Source organism: Manis javanica, chromosome 4 (genome assembly GCF_040802235.1).
Source record: "Manis javanica isolate MJ-LG chromosome 4, MJ_LKY, whole genome shotgun sequence".
Classification (NCBI taxonomy): Eukaryota; Metazoa; Chordata; class Mammalia; order Pholidota; family Manidae; genus Manis; species Manis javanica.
Window position 1 is genome coordinate 165,676,974 of NC_133159.1, and position 12,883 is coordinate 165,689,856.

General features: G+C 39.2%; 1 protein-coding gene across 1 annotated transcript in view; it reads right to left on the minus strand.

The window, feature by feature from the left end:
- Positions 1 to 12,883, minus strand: part of LOC140848633 (serine/threonine-protein kinase TAO1-like) — a 93,889-nt gene that overhangs the window by 59,014 nt on the left and 21,992 nt on the right. The window lies entirely within an intron of this gene.

A 12,883-nucleotide genomic window follows, 5' to 3' on the forward strand; every position in this document is an offset into this window, starting at 1 on the left:
CGGAGCCAGGATGGCGGAGTGAGTACAGCAGTGGAAATCTCCTCCCCAAAACACATAGATCTATGAAAATATAACAAAGAAAACTACTCCTAAAATAGAGACCAGAGGACACAGGACAACATCCAGACCACATACACACCTGCAAGAACCCAGCGCCTTGCGAAGGGGGACGGGAAGGCCACAAACCAAAAAGAAGGGAAGCTCTTCCAGCAGTCACTCGTACCAGCTCTGCAAACTATCTCTATCACCATGAAAAGGCAAAACTACAGGCAGACAAAGATCACAGAGACAACACCTGAGAAGGAGACAGACCTAACCAGTCCTCCTGAAAAAGAATTCAAAATAAAAATCATGAACATGCTGACAGAGATGCAGAGAAAAATGCAAGAGCAATGGGATGAGATGCAGAGAAAAATGCAAGAGCAAAGGGATGAAGTCTGGAGGGAGATCACAGATGTCAGGAAGGAGATCACAGAAGTGAAACAATCCCTGGAAGGATTTATAAGCAGAATGGATAAGATGCAAGAGGCCATTGAAGGAATAGAAGCCAGAGAACAGGAACATATAGAAGCTGACATAGAGAGAGATAAAAGGATCTCCAAGAATGAAACAACACTAAGAGAACTATGTGACCAATCCAAAAGGAATAATATTCGTATGATAGGGGTACCAGAAGAAGAAGAAAGAGGAAAAGGGATAGAAAGTCTCTTTGAAGAAATAATTGCTGAAAACTTCCCCAAACTGGGGGAGGAAATAATTGAACAGACCATGGAATTACACAGAACCCCCAACAGAAAGGATCCAAGGAGGACAACACCAAGACACATAGTAATTAAAATGGCAAGGATCAAGGACAAGGAAAGAGTTTTAAAGGCAGCTAGAGAGAAAAAGGTCACCTATAAAGGAAAACCCATCAGGCTAACATCAGACTTCTCGACAGAAACCCTACAGGCCAGAAGAGAATGGCATGATATACTTAATGCAATGAAACAGAAGGGCCTTGAACCAAGGATACTGTATCCAGCATGACTATCATTTAAATATGATGGCGGGATTAAACAATTCCCAGACAAGCAAAAGCTGAGGGAATTTGCTTCCCACAAACCACCTCTACAGGGCATCCTACAGGGACTGCTCTAGATGGGAGAACCCCTAAAAAGAGCACAGAACAAAACACACAACATATGAAGAATGGAGGAGGAGGAATAAGAAGGGAGAGAAGAAAAGAATCTCCAGACAGTGTATATAACAGCTCAATAAGCGAGCTAAGTTAGGCAGTAAGATACTAAAGAAGCTAAACTTGAACCTTTGGTAACCACGAATCTAAAGCCTGCAATGCAATAAGTACATATCTCTCAATAGTCACTCTAAATGTAAATGGACTTAATGCACCAATCAAAAGACACAGAGCAATAGAATGGATATAAAAGCAAGACCCATCTATATGCTGCTTCCAAGAAACTCACCTTAAACCCAAAGATAAGCATAGACTAAAAGTCAAGGGATGGAAAAATATATTTCAGGCAAACAACAGTGAGAAGAAAGCAGGGGTTGCAGTACTAATATCAGACAAAATAGACTTCAAAACAAAGAAAGTAACAAGAGATAAAGAAGGATGCTACATAGTGATAAAGGGCTCAGTCCAACAAGAGAATATAACCATTCTAAATATATATGCACCCAATACAGGAGCACCAGCATATGTGAAGCAAATACTAACAAAACTAAAGAGGGAAATAGACTGCAATGCATTCATTTTAGGATACATCAACACACCACTCACCCCGAAGGATAGATCCACCAGGCAGAAAATAAGTAAGGACACACAGGCACTGAACAACACACTAGAACAGATGGACCTAATAGACATCTATAGAACTCTACATCCAAAAGCAACAGGATATACATTCTTCTCAAGTGCACATGGAACATTCTCCAGAATAGACCACATACTAGCTCACAAAAAGAGCCTCAATAAACTCCAAAATATTGAAATTCTACCAACCAATTTTTCAGACCACAAAGGTATAAAAGTAGAAATAAATTCTACAAAGAAAACAAAAAGGCTCACAAACACATGGAGGCTTAACAACATGCTACTAATAATAATCAATGGATCAATGAACAAATCAAAATAGAGATCAAGGAATATATAGAAACAAATGACAACAACAACACTAAGCCCCAACTTCAGTGGGATGCAGCGAAAGCAGTCTTAAGAGGAAAGTATATAGCGATCCAGGCACACTTGAAGAAGGAAGAACAATCCCAAATGAATAGTCTAACATCACAATTATCAAAACTGGAAAAAGAAAAACAAATGAGGCCTAAACTCAGCAGAAGGGGGGACATAATAAAGATCAGAGAAGAAATAAACAAAATTGAGAAGAATAAACAATAACAAAAATCAACGAAACCAAGAGCTGGTTCTTCGAGAAAATAAACAAAATAGATAAGCCTCTAGCCCAACTTATTAAGAGAAAAATAGAATCAACCCAAATCAACATAATCAGAAATGAGAATGGAAAAATCACGACAGACACCACAGAAATACAAAGAATTATTAAAGACTACTATGAAAACCTACATGCCAACAAGCTGGAAAACCTAGTAGAAATGGACAACTTCCTAGAAAAATAAAACCTCCCAAGACTGACCAAGGAAGAAACACAAAAGTTAAACAAACCAATTACAAGCAAAGAAATTGAAACAGTAATCAAAAAACTACCCAAGAACAAAACCCCGGGGCCGGACGGATTTACCTCGGAATTTTATCAGACACACAGAGAAGACATAATACCCATTCTCCTTAAAGTGTTCCAAAAAATAGAAGAAGAGGGAATACTCTCAAACTCATTCTATGAAGCCAACATCACCCTAATACCAAAACCAGGCAAAGACCCCACCAAAAAAGAAAATTAGAGAGCAATATCCCTGATGAATGTAGATGCAAAAATACTCAATAAAATATTAGCAAACAGAATTCTACAGTATATCAAAAGGATCATACACCATGACCAAGTGGGGTTCATCCCAGGGATGCAAGGATGGTACAACATTCGAAAATCCATCAACATCATCCACCACATCAACAAAAAGAAAGACAAAAACCACATGATCATCTCCATAGATGCTGAAAAAGCATTTGACAAAATTCAACATCCATTCATGATAAAAACTCTCTGCAAAATGGGAATAGAGGGCAAGTACCTCAACATAATAAAGGCCATATATGATAAACCCACAGCCAGCATTATACTGAACAGCGAGAAGCTGAAAGCATTTCCTCTGAGATCGGGAACCAGACAGGGATGCCCACTCTCCCCACTGTTATTTAACATAGTACTGGAGGTCCTAGCCATGGCAATCAGACAAAACAAAGAAATACAAGGAATCCAGATTGGTAAAGAAGAAGTTAAACTGTCACTATTTGCAGATGATATGATACTGTACATAAAACACCCTAAAGACTCCACTCCAAAACTACTAGAACTGATATCGGAATACAGCAAATTTGCAGGATACAAAATTAACACACAGAAATCTGTAGCTTTCCTATACACTAACAATGAACCAATAGAAAGAGAAATCAGGAAAACAATTCCATTCACCATTGCATCAAAAAGAATAAAATACCTAGGAATAAACCTAACCAAAGAAGTGAAAGACTTATACTCTGATAACTACAAGTCACTCTTAAGAGAAATTAAAGGGGACACTAGTAAATGGAAACTCATCCCATGCTCATGGCTAGGAAGAATTAATATCGTCAAAATGGCCATCCTGCCCAAAGCAATATACAGATTTGATGCAATCCCTCTCAAATTACCAGCAAAATTCTTCAATAAATTGGAACAAATAATTCAAAAATTCATATGAAAACACCAAAGACCCCGAATAGCCAAAGCAATCCTGAAAAAGAGGAATAAAGCAGGGGGGATCTCACTCCCCAACTTCAAGCTCTACTACAAAGCCATAGTAATCAAGACAATTTGGTACTGGCACAAGAACAGAGCCACAGACCAGTGGAACAGATTAGAGACTCCAGAAATTAACCCAAACATATATGGTCAATTAATATTTGATAAAGGAGCCATGGACATACAATGGCAAAATGACAGTCTCTTCAACAGATGGTGCTGGCAAAACTGGACAGCTACATGTAGGAGAATGAAACTGGACCATTGTCTAACCCCATATACAAAGGTAAACTCAAAATGGATCAAAGACCTGAATGTAAGTCATGAAACCATTAAACTCTTGGAAAAAAACATAGGCAAAAACCTCTTAGACATAAACATGAGTGACCTCTTCTTGAACATATCTCCCGGGGCAAGGAAAACAACAGCAAAAATGAGCAAGTGGGACTACATTAAGCTGAAAAGCTTCTGTACAGCGAAAGACACCATCAACAGAACAAAAAGGAACCCTACAGTATGGGAGAATATATTTGAAAATGACAGATCCGATAAAGGCTTGACATCCAGAATATATAAAGAGCTCACACGCCTCAACAAACAAAAAACAAATAACCCAATTAAAAAATGGGCAGAGGAACTGAACAGACAGTTCTCTAAAAAAGAAATACAGATGGCCAACAGACACATGAAAAGATGCTCCACATCGCTAATTATCAGAGAAATGCAAATTAAAACTACAATGTGGTATCACCTCACACCAGTAAGGATGGCTGCCATCCAAAAGACAAACAACAACAAATGTTGGCAAGGCTGTGGAGAAAGGGGAACCCTCCTACACTGCTGGTGGGAATGTAAATTAGTTCAACCATTGTGGAAAGCAGTATGGAGGTTCATCAAAATGCTCAAAACAGATCTACCATTTGACCCAGGAATTCCACTCCTAGGAATTTACCCTAAGAACGCAGCAATCAAGTTTGAGAAAGACAGATGCACCCCTATGTTTATCGCAGCACTATTTACAATAGCCAAGAATTGGAAGCAACCTAAATGTCCATCGGTAGAGGAATGGATAAAGAAGATGTGGTACATATACACAATGGAATACTACTCAGCCATAAGAAGTGGAAAAATCCAACCATTTGCAGCAACATGGATGGAGCTGGAGAGTATTATGCTCAGTGAAATAAGCCAAGCGGAGAAAGAGAAATACCAAATGATTTCACTCATCTGAGGAGTATAAGAACAAAGGAAAAACTGAAGGAACAAAACAGCAGCGGAATTACAGAACCCAAAAATGGACTAACAGGTACCAAAGGGAAAGGAACTGGGGAGGATGGGTGGGCAGGGAGGGATAAGGGGGGGAAGAAGAAGGGGGGTATTAAGATTAGCATTCATGGGGGGGGAGGGATAAAGGGGAGGGTGGGCTGTACAACAAAGAGAGGACAAGTAGTGATTCTACAACATTTTGCTACGCTGATGGACAGTAACCGTAATGTGGTTGTTAGGGGGGACCTGATATAGGGGAGAGCATAGTAAACATAGTATTCTTCATGTAAGTGTAGACTAAAAATTAAAAAAAAAAAAGAAAGAAAGAAAGAAAGAAAAGGGGGATTACTCCTTGACAGGATAAAACTATTGGTAAATCAAAGATCAACACATGCTTTAAATATCCTTAATGTTGATCACTTAAAGGGTGTCAGATGATCAGCTATGGAGGTACTCTTTTCTGATAATATTCCTTTCTCTTAATAAAAAAAAAAAAAGCAGTTCCTGTGTGCTGACCTCCAATGAGTTCTGCACAGTGGTATAGAGGGCATGTCAAAGTGTGGGCAAAGGGTCTGTTTGTTTCTATGCAGAAGATCAAGGCCTAGCTTGGCTACCCAGAAAATGAACTAAGATACGATATGAGGAGGAGCTTCCGGCATCAGCACTCTCTGGAGGACTCGTGCCGGGGGATGATCATCAAAAAGCCTCCACAGGGATCTGAGCAATGCTGCGGTTGTGGCTGCATCCACCCCACCGTCTCCTGGACTTGCCATTGGAATAAGGAGGAAGATGTCTAGGCTGGCATGTGCATACAGTGAGACAACGAATTTGACCGGATCTGTACTGTTGGAACTCAACCAGGAGTTGGGAGGGGTGCAAGGTGTAGCACTCCAAAATCTTATGACTATAGACTATCTATGGTTAAAAGAACATATGGGATGTGAACAGATACCAGAAATGGGCTGCTTTAATTTGTCTGATTTCTCTCAGACTGTTCAAGTACATTTGGACAATATCCATCATATCATAAACAAATTTTCACAAATGCCTAGGGTGCCTAAATGGTTTTCTTGGCTTCACTGGAGATGGATGGTAATTATAGATTTGCTTTGTTTATGTCACCGTATTCCTATTATGTTAATATGTGAGCGCAAATTAGTTGGTAGTTTAAAACCTATACATGCTTAAGTTACTCTACAAGAAGATATGTCAAAAAAATAATCAATCCTCCCATGTTTTCCTCCATATGCTACCTCTATAGCTTTTCTTCTTCCTTCCTAATTACAACCCTTAAATAGAATTCGTGCCTCATATCGAATTTACCGAGTATCATAATTCCTCCAGGTGGTAAAGAAACCTCGAGACAAGTGCTGGGCATAGAAGCCACAGGGCATAAATCTGCCAAGTAAAAAGCTAACCTTTTCAAACAATATGGCTTCTCTCTCACTTACCAACTTTACATTTCCCTGTATGGCCCCGGAAGATGGCTGGTTAGCCAGAGACGGGTAAGATTCCTCAAGGGAGGAACAACCTAAGACAGGCACAGTCGCATGGGGGCCATCAGGTGAGAATTCGGGGATCAACAGAGGTGAGGCTCAGAACCTCACCCCCCCTGCTTTGAGAGAAATCTTCTGCATCCGTGGATGTCTTGCTGCCCTTGTCTAGCCTGGATTAATACTTAGTCCATAGGCACACACCTGATCATCTGATCATCTACATTTGCCCTCTTACAGCACTAAACTATGTTTTCTACCTTTATCTTGCATCTACCTACCACTTCAGCATTTTATTAAAAATAAAAATAATAATAATAATAGAGGGAGAAATGTGGGATCAACATATAAATCAAGTACAAAAATCAAATGAATATTCATATTTGACCTGATTGTTTATGGGTCATAATGCGTGATCAAAACCGAAAGTTTCTGTGATGAATGCCCTTGTACTGTTCACCATGTAAGAATTTATTCACTATGTAAGAATTCGTTCACCATGTAAGAACTTGTTCGTTATGCTTCAGAAGATTGGAGACTGACGAGAATTAGGCTTGAGATGGATTAATGATTGTACATTGAGCATTGACCCCCCTATACTGAATTTTATTGTTGTTAACAACCATTTGATCAATAAATATGAGAGATGCCCTCTAAAAAAAAAAAAAAAGTATGACAGAAAACCACTATCAAAAGGGTGTCCTACTGTAGTGAAAGCAAGCATACATCCTCCAAAATCCTGAGGTAGGAACCTTAAGGCTCCCAGCAATGAAACTGGATTCATATCTATTCAGCACTGTTCCAAAGGTCTCAGTTTCAAGAGGTCAAAAGCCATTTCATCGTTGGCCTCAAAAATGAACTGGCAGGAGTCATGTCAAAGACTGAATCAGCCTTGGATGACTCAGCAGCTATAATCTTGCTCAGTTGAGAGATAACCAAAGGCTGACACCTCTGTCTTTTGTCCCGCCATTACCTGGGCATAGAAGCCGCAAACTTGTCCTTGACTCTCCTCTTAGTTCCTCCTGTTCCTTCCATTCAGTTGGTGCCTGCTGCCTCCCAAATAGCTCTGTATTCAGCACCCCCTCTCCCAGCCCATGTAGAAAGGACCTTCAGTAAGACCTTCCCCACTTACCACAATTTCTAGAATAGTCATATAACTGTCTTCCTGCCTCCAACTTTCCCTCCCCCTTAAATCTGTTATCCTACCCAGAATGTAACCAAATGCTTATCATGACTTGCTTCTGCTTAGAATAATTCAATGGACACCATTGCTTTCAGGATAAAATTAGGATTCTTTAGCAAGTAATGTAAGGATTTACATAAACTGTAAATACTGTCTCCAATTTCATTTGTCACCTCTCCCTTTATCATATTCTAGTCACACTCTCTCTTATAATTTCCTGTGCTCACTGCTACTACGTCTTCTACACTGCATTGAGACTGTCACTACTTGTGAAGATACTAGTCTTGAAGAATCCTATGGGCAGTGACTGGTCTTCTTCAGCCTGGAGTAAGTATGTATGTACTCAATCAATGTTAAATGAATGCCTGAATGAATGAACAAAGGCTTCCAGAGGACATGTTAGCCAGTTATGCTCAATGCTCTCAGCTGGGTGAAGGGCTCTTGAGCAATTCACTAATTAATTTGATTGATGTTTTAACTATGAGGAGGATGATAACTGATGCAGGATATCTTGTTACTAAGACTTGAGTGAACTAAGTTATCCTTTGTAATACAGACCTAAATGATTTAACTGTGCCTCTAAGATTTTAGATTCAGTCAGATCCCATGAACTATTGCCAAGAAGCAAACACTCAAAGTATAAAACAAGAGTGTTAATGATTTTTAAGAAAGCTGTGATCTTGGGATGTTCACATCAGAATCCCTGCTGTAAAAAACCTCTCTTTATCAAAGTCATGACAGCGACAGGAAATAAATCAATCAAGCAGTGAGTGGCATACAGAGGAGTATCATTCTAAAGTGGTAAGGTTTTCTTGGCTCCACAGATAAGAGAAAAAGTGAAGGACAAACAGCATTTTACTCCCTTGCTCTGGAATGCTACTGGACACATAAAGCCAGATCGGCCATATATGAATCAGCTTCTCCCACTTAAAGTCAAAGAGACAAATCTCATTTTGGGGAATGAGTGAAGACAGTCATATACAAGATTGTATTTTATGGAAATAAAAAAAAGAATTATGAAACATAAAGTACATTAAACATAAGACATGCTCTCTTCCCCAATTTCTGCGAATTGTAGAAGTCTTTGAAATTGATAAAACCTGAGAGATTTAAATATCTATTAGTCAATTAGTCATCCAGGAAAAATATCTATCAAGTTAACTTCATTTAAAGTTCACCCACTGGTCACCCAATAGAATCACCTCTTATTTTACTGTCCCTTTTTTTTAATTAAGGTATCATTGATATACACTCTTATGAAGGTTTCACATGAGCAAGATTGTAGTTACTATATCAGTAAATATAAGATACCCTTATTATCAAGTCCCCCCCATACATTGAAGTCACTGTCCATCACCATAGTAAGATGCCACAGAGTCACTACTTGTCTTCTCTGTGCTACGCTGTCTTCCCTGTGACCCCACACACACCATGTGTACCAATCATAATACCCCCTCAATTCCCTTCTCCCTCTCTCCTCACCCACCTTCCCTCACCCCTCCTCTTCAGTAACCTTTAGTCCCTTCTTGGGTTCTGTGAGTCTGCTGCTGTTTTGTTCCTTCACTTTTGCTTCGTTGTCACACTCCACAAATGAGGGAAATCATTTGGTGCTTGTCTTTCTCCACCTGGCTTATTCACTGAGCATAATACCCTCTACCTCCATCCATGTAGTTGCAAATGGTAGGATTTGTTTTCTTCTTACAGCTGAAAAATATTCCAGTGTGTATATGTGCCTCATCTTCTATATCCATTCATCTACTGATGGACAGTTAGGTTGCTTCATGTCTTGGTTATTGTAAACAGTGCTGTGATAAACATAGGGGTGCATCTGTCTTTTTGAATCTCAGATCTTGTTCTCTTTGGGTAAACTCCTAGGAGTGGAATTCCTGGGTCAAATGGTATTTCTATTTTTAGTTTTTTAAGGAACCTCCATATTGCTTTCCACAATGACTGAACTAGTTTACATTCCCACCAACAGTGTAGGAGGGTTCCCCTTTCTCTGTATTCTCGCCACTATTTGTTGTTCCTTGTTTTTTGGTTGTTGGCCATCCTAACTGGTGTGAGGTGATATCTCATTGTGGTTTTAATTTGCATTTCTCTGACAATCAGCGATGTGGAGCATTGTAGGCCACCTGAATTTCTTTTCTGGAGCAGTGTCTGTTCGTGTCTTCCGCCCATTTTTTAATCAAGTTATTTGCTTTTTGGGTGTTGAGGCATGTCGGGTATGTCATTTACAAATATATTCTCCCCCACTAGCTTCCTACTTGTTGACACTCTTCCTCCTCCTGGATCTCAATTTTTACTATCTAAGCTCAAGTCTACTTCTGTGACCATTCATTAGTCTGTATCTGCAGGCCCTGACACTGCTGGCCATATCATTTTTCCTGAAATTAGTTCCGCCTGTGGCTTTTATATTCCTATGGGATCTTACATCTCCTCCACCCCAGACTATTCTTCCCTTGATGGTTCTTCCTCTTTCTAGACAATGGACCTGTGTCCAACTCAGACATTTGTGTTATTCCTGCTCAGGCTTCAACATTACATCTGGATATAGAACTTTGAGACTATTCATTTTTGGCTTTGATCTTTCTCCCAGGTCCAAGTTTGCATCCCCCACCACCTAAGGGATATTTTAGTTGCTCATCACACAATTTCTTCAAAGAAAACATGTTTGCAACCGCATATAATATCTTTTCCTTCCCTCTCCAAACAGTTTCCTTAGTGTTTTTCTACAATCGATTGACTGTTCTCTAGGGCACTCCTGATGAAACCCTTTTGCCTCTTCCTCCTTCTAACAACCAGTATAAGCCTCAGTGACTAGTGCCAAATTCCTCTACCACATATCTTACAGCCGTCCTTTCCTTGTATTTCTAATTTAGCAAATCAAAAACACTGCCAAAATACTTAATAGTTTTAACACAAAAATCAGTACTCTCCCTTCTCTTTCCTTTAGAATGCCACCAGCTTAAATTTTTTGTATATATACATTTTTGGTTTTAGTATGAACTTTTAAAAAATCTTAGTTTGATCAGGCCTTTCTCCAATCAAAAGTCTTCCAGAGTTTGATATCACCTATAAGACAACATATCATTTCTTAGCCTTACATTCGACTCCCTCGGCAGTTTGGTTTTGACCTTCTGGTCTCATTTCACACCATCTCCCATAAAAATACTGTATAAATAAAAGCCCCTGATCATGTCTCACCAAACTAAGGCAATAAAGAGAATATATGCTCAGGAATGGGACCTTTCTCTGTTTTTCTGTCTGGTCCTCAAACCAAATGTTCAAAGCCTTTATTTATAACCCAAGTTTTATCCTATGATATTCCCAGGGACACAGGAAGTCCTGACATCTCTTCTCCTCCTTTTTTTTTTTTTTCTGAGAGGGCATCTCTCATATTTATTGATCATATGGTTGTTAACAACATAAAATTCTGTATAGAGGACTCAATGCACAATCATTAATCAACCCCAAGCCTAATTCTCAACAGTCTCCAATCTTCTGAAGCATAACGAACAAGTTCTTACATGGTGAACAAGTTCTTACATAGTGAATAAGTTCTTACATGGTGAACAGTGCAAGGGCAGTCATATCACAGAAACTTTCGGTTTTGATCACGCATCATGAACTATAAACAATCAAGTCAGATATGATTATTCATTTGATTTTTATACTTGATTTATATGTGAATCCCACATTTCTCCCTTATTATTATTATTTATTTTTTTAATAAAATGCTGAAGTGGTAGGTAGATGCAAGATAAAGGTAGAAAACATAATTTAGTGCTGTAAGAGGGCAAATGTAGATGATCAGGTCTGTGCCTATAGACTAAGTATTAATCCAGGCTAGACAAGGCAACAAAACATCCACGGATGCAGAAGATTTCTCTCAAAACAGGGGGGGTGAGGTTCTAAGCCTCACCTCTGTGGATCCCCAATTTCTCACCTGTTGGCCCCCCTGCGACTGTGCCTGTCTTAGGTTGTTCCTCCCTTGAGGAATCTTACCCGTCTCTGGCTAACCAGTCATCTTCCGGGGCCATACAGGGAAATGTAAAGTTGGTAAGTGAGAGAGAAGCAATATTCTTTGAAAAGGTTAGCTTTTTACTTCTTTGCGGATTTATGCCCTGTGGCTTCTATGCCCAGCATTTGTCTTGCGGTATCTTTACCACTTGGAAGAATTATGATACTTGGTAATTTCTATATGAGGCATGAATTCTACTTAAGGGTTGTAATTAGGAAGGAAGAAGAAAAGCTATAGAAGTAGCAGATGGAAGAAAACATGGGAAGATTGATTATTTCTTTGACACATCTTCTTGTAGAGCAACATAAGCATGTATAGTCTTTAAACTACTAATTAAATTGCGGACACACATTAACATAATAGGAATACAGCTACATAACCAAAGCAGACCTACTCTCCTCCTCCTTAACAGACACTGCAGTGTAAATAATTCCAGGGTTGTTTCCTTGGTGTCAACTCTCTTTACCTCTACTAAGACTTAATTGCAAAGAAAAACAAAAGCCTACTACTGCTCCTTTATTGTACCTTCTATTTCTAATCTCAAACTCCCAGCACTTTCTTGTTTTGTGTATCCCCAACAGGTATAGTAGACATGAAATTCTACAGGTTGCCTGTAAATTATATAGAAGTAAGGCCAAGTATAAGGAAAATGATCAGTTGGGAGAGTTTTGTCCTTCTCAGCTACATAGCCAGACTAACTGATTAGAAAAACATCTGAGAAAGAAGACAGTTTACACTTTCATACAGTCTTACGCACCCTCGTCCCATAAAAGGTGAACACGGACAGGGATGTTTGTCCTTCTTACCATGCATTATTTTCATTACTCAAGAAACTTCAGTGAAGGGTAAAGTCTGTAGGAATTTTGACTTTACAAGACATGCTACAGAATTCTGAGTGCTATTCTAATCAGCATCTCAATCTACAACTTAATGGTGTTTAAAAAATAGACCTTCTTTCCCCCAGTTCATGCAGAGTTAGTGATAATCATATGTTCTTAAT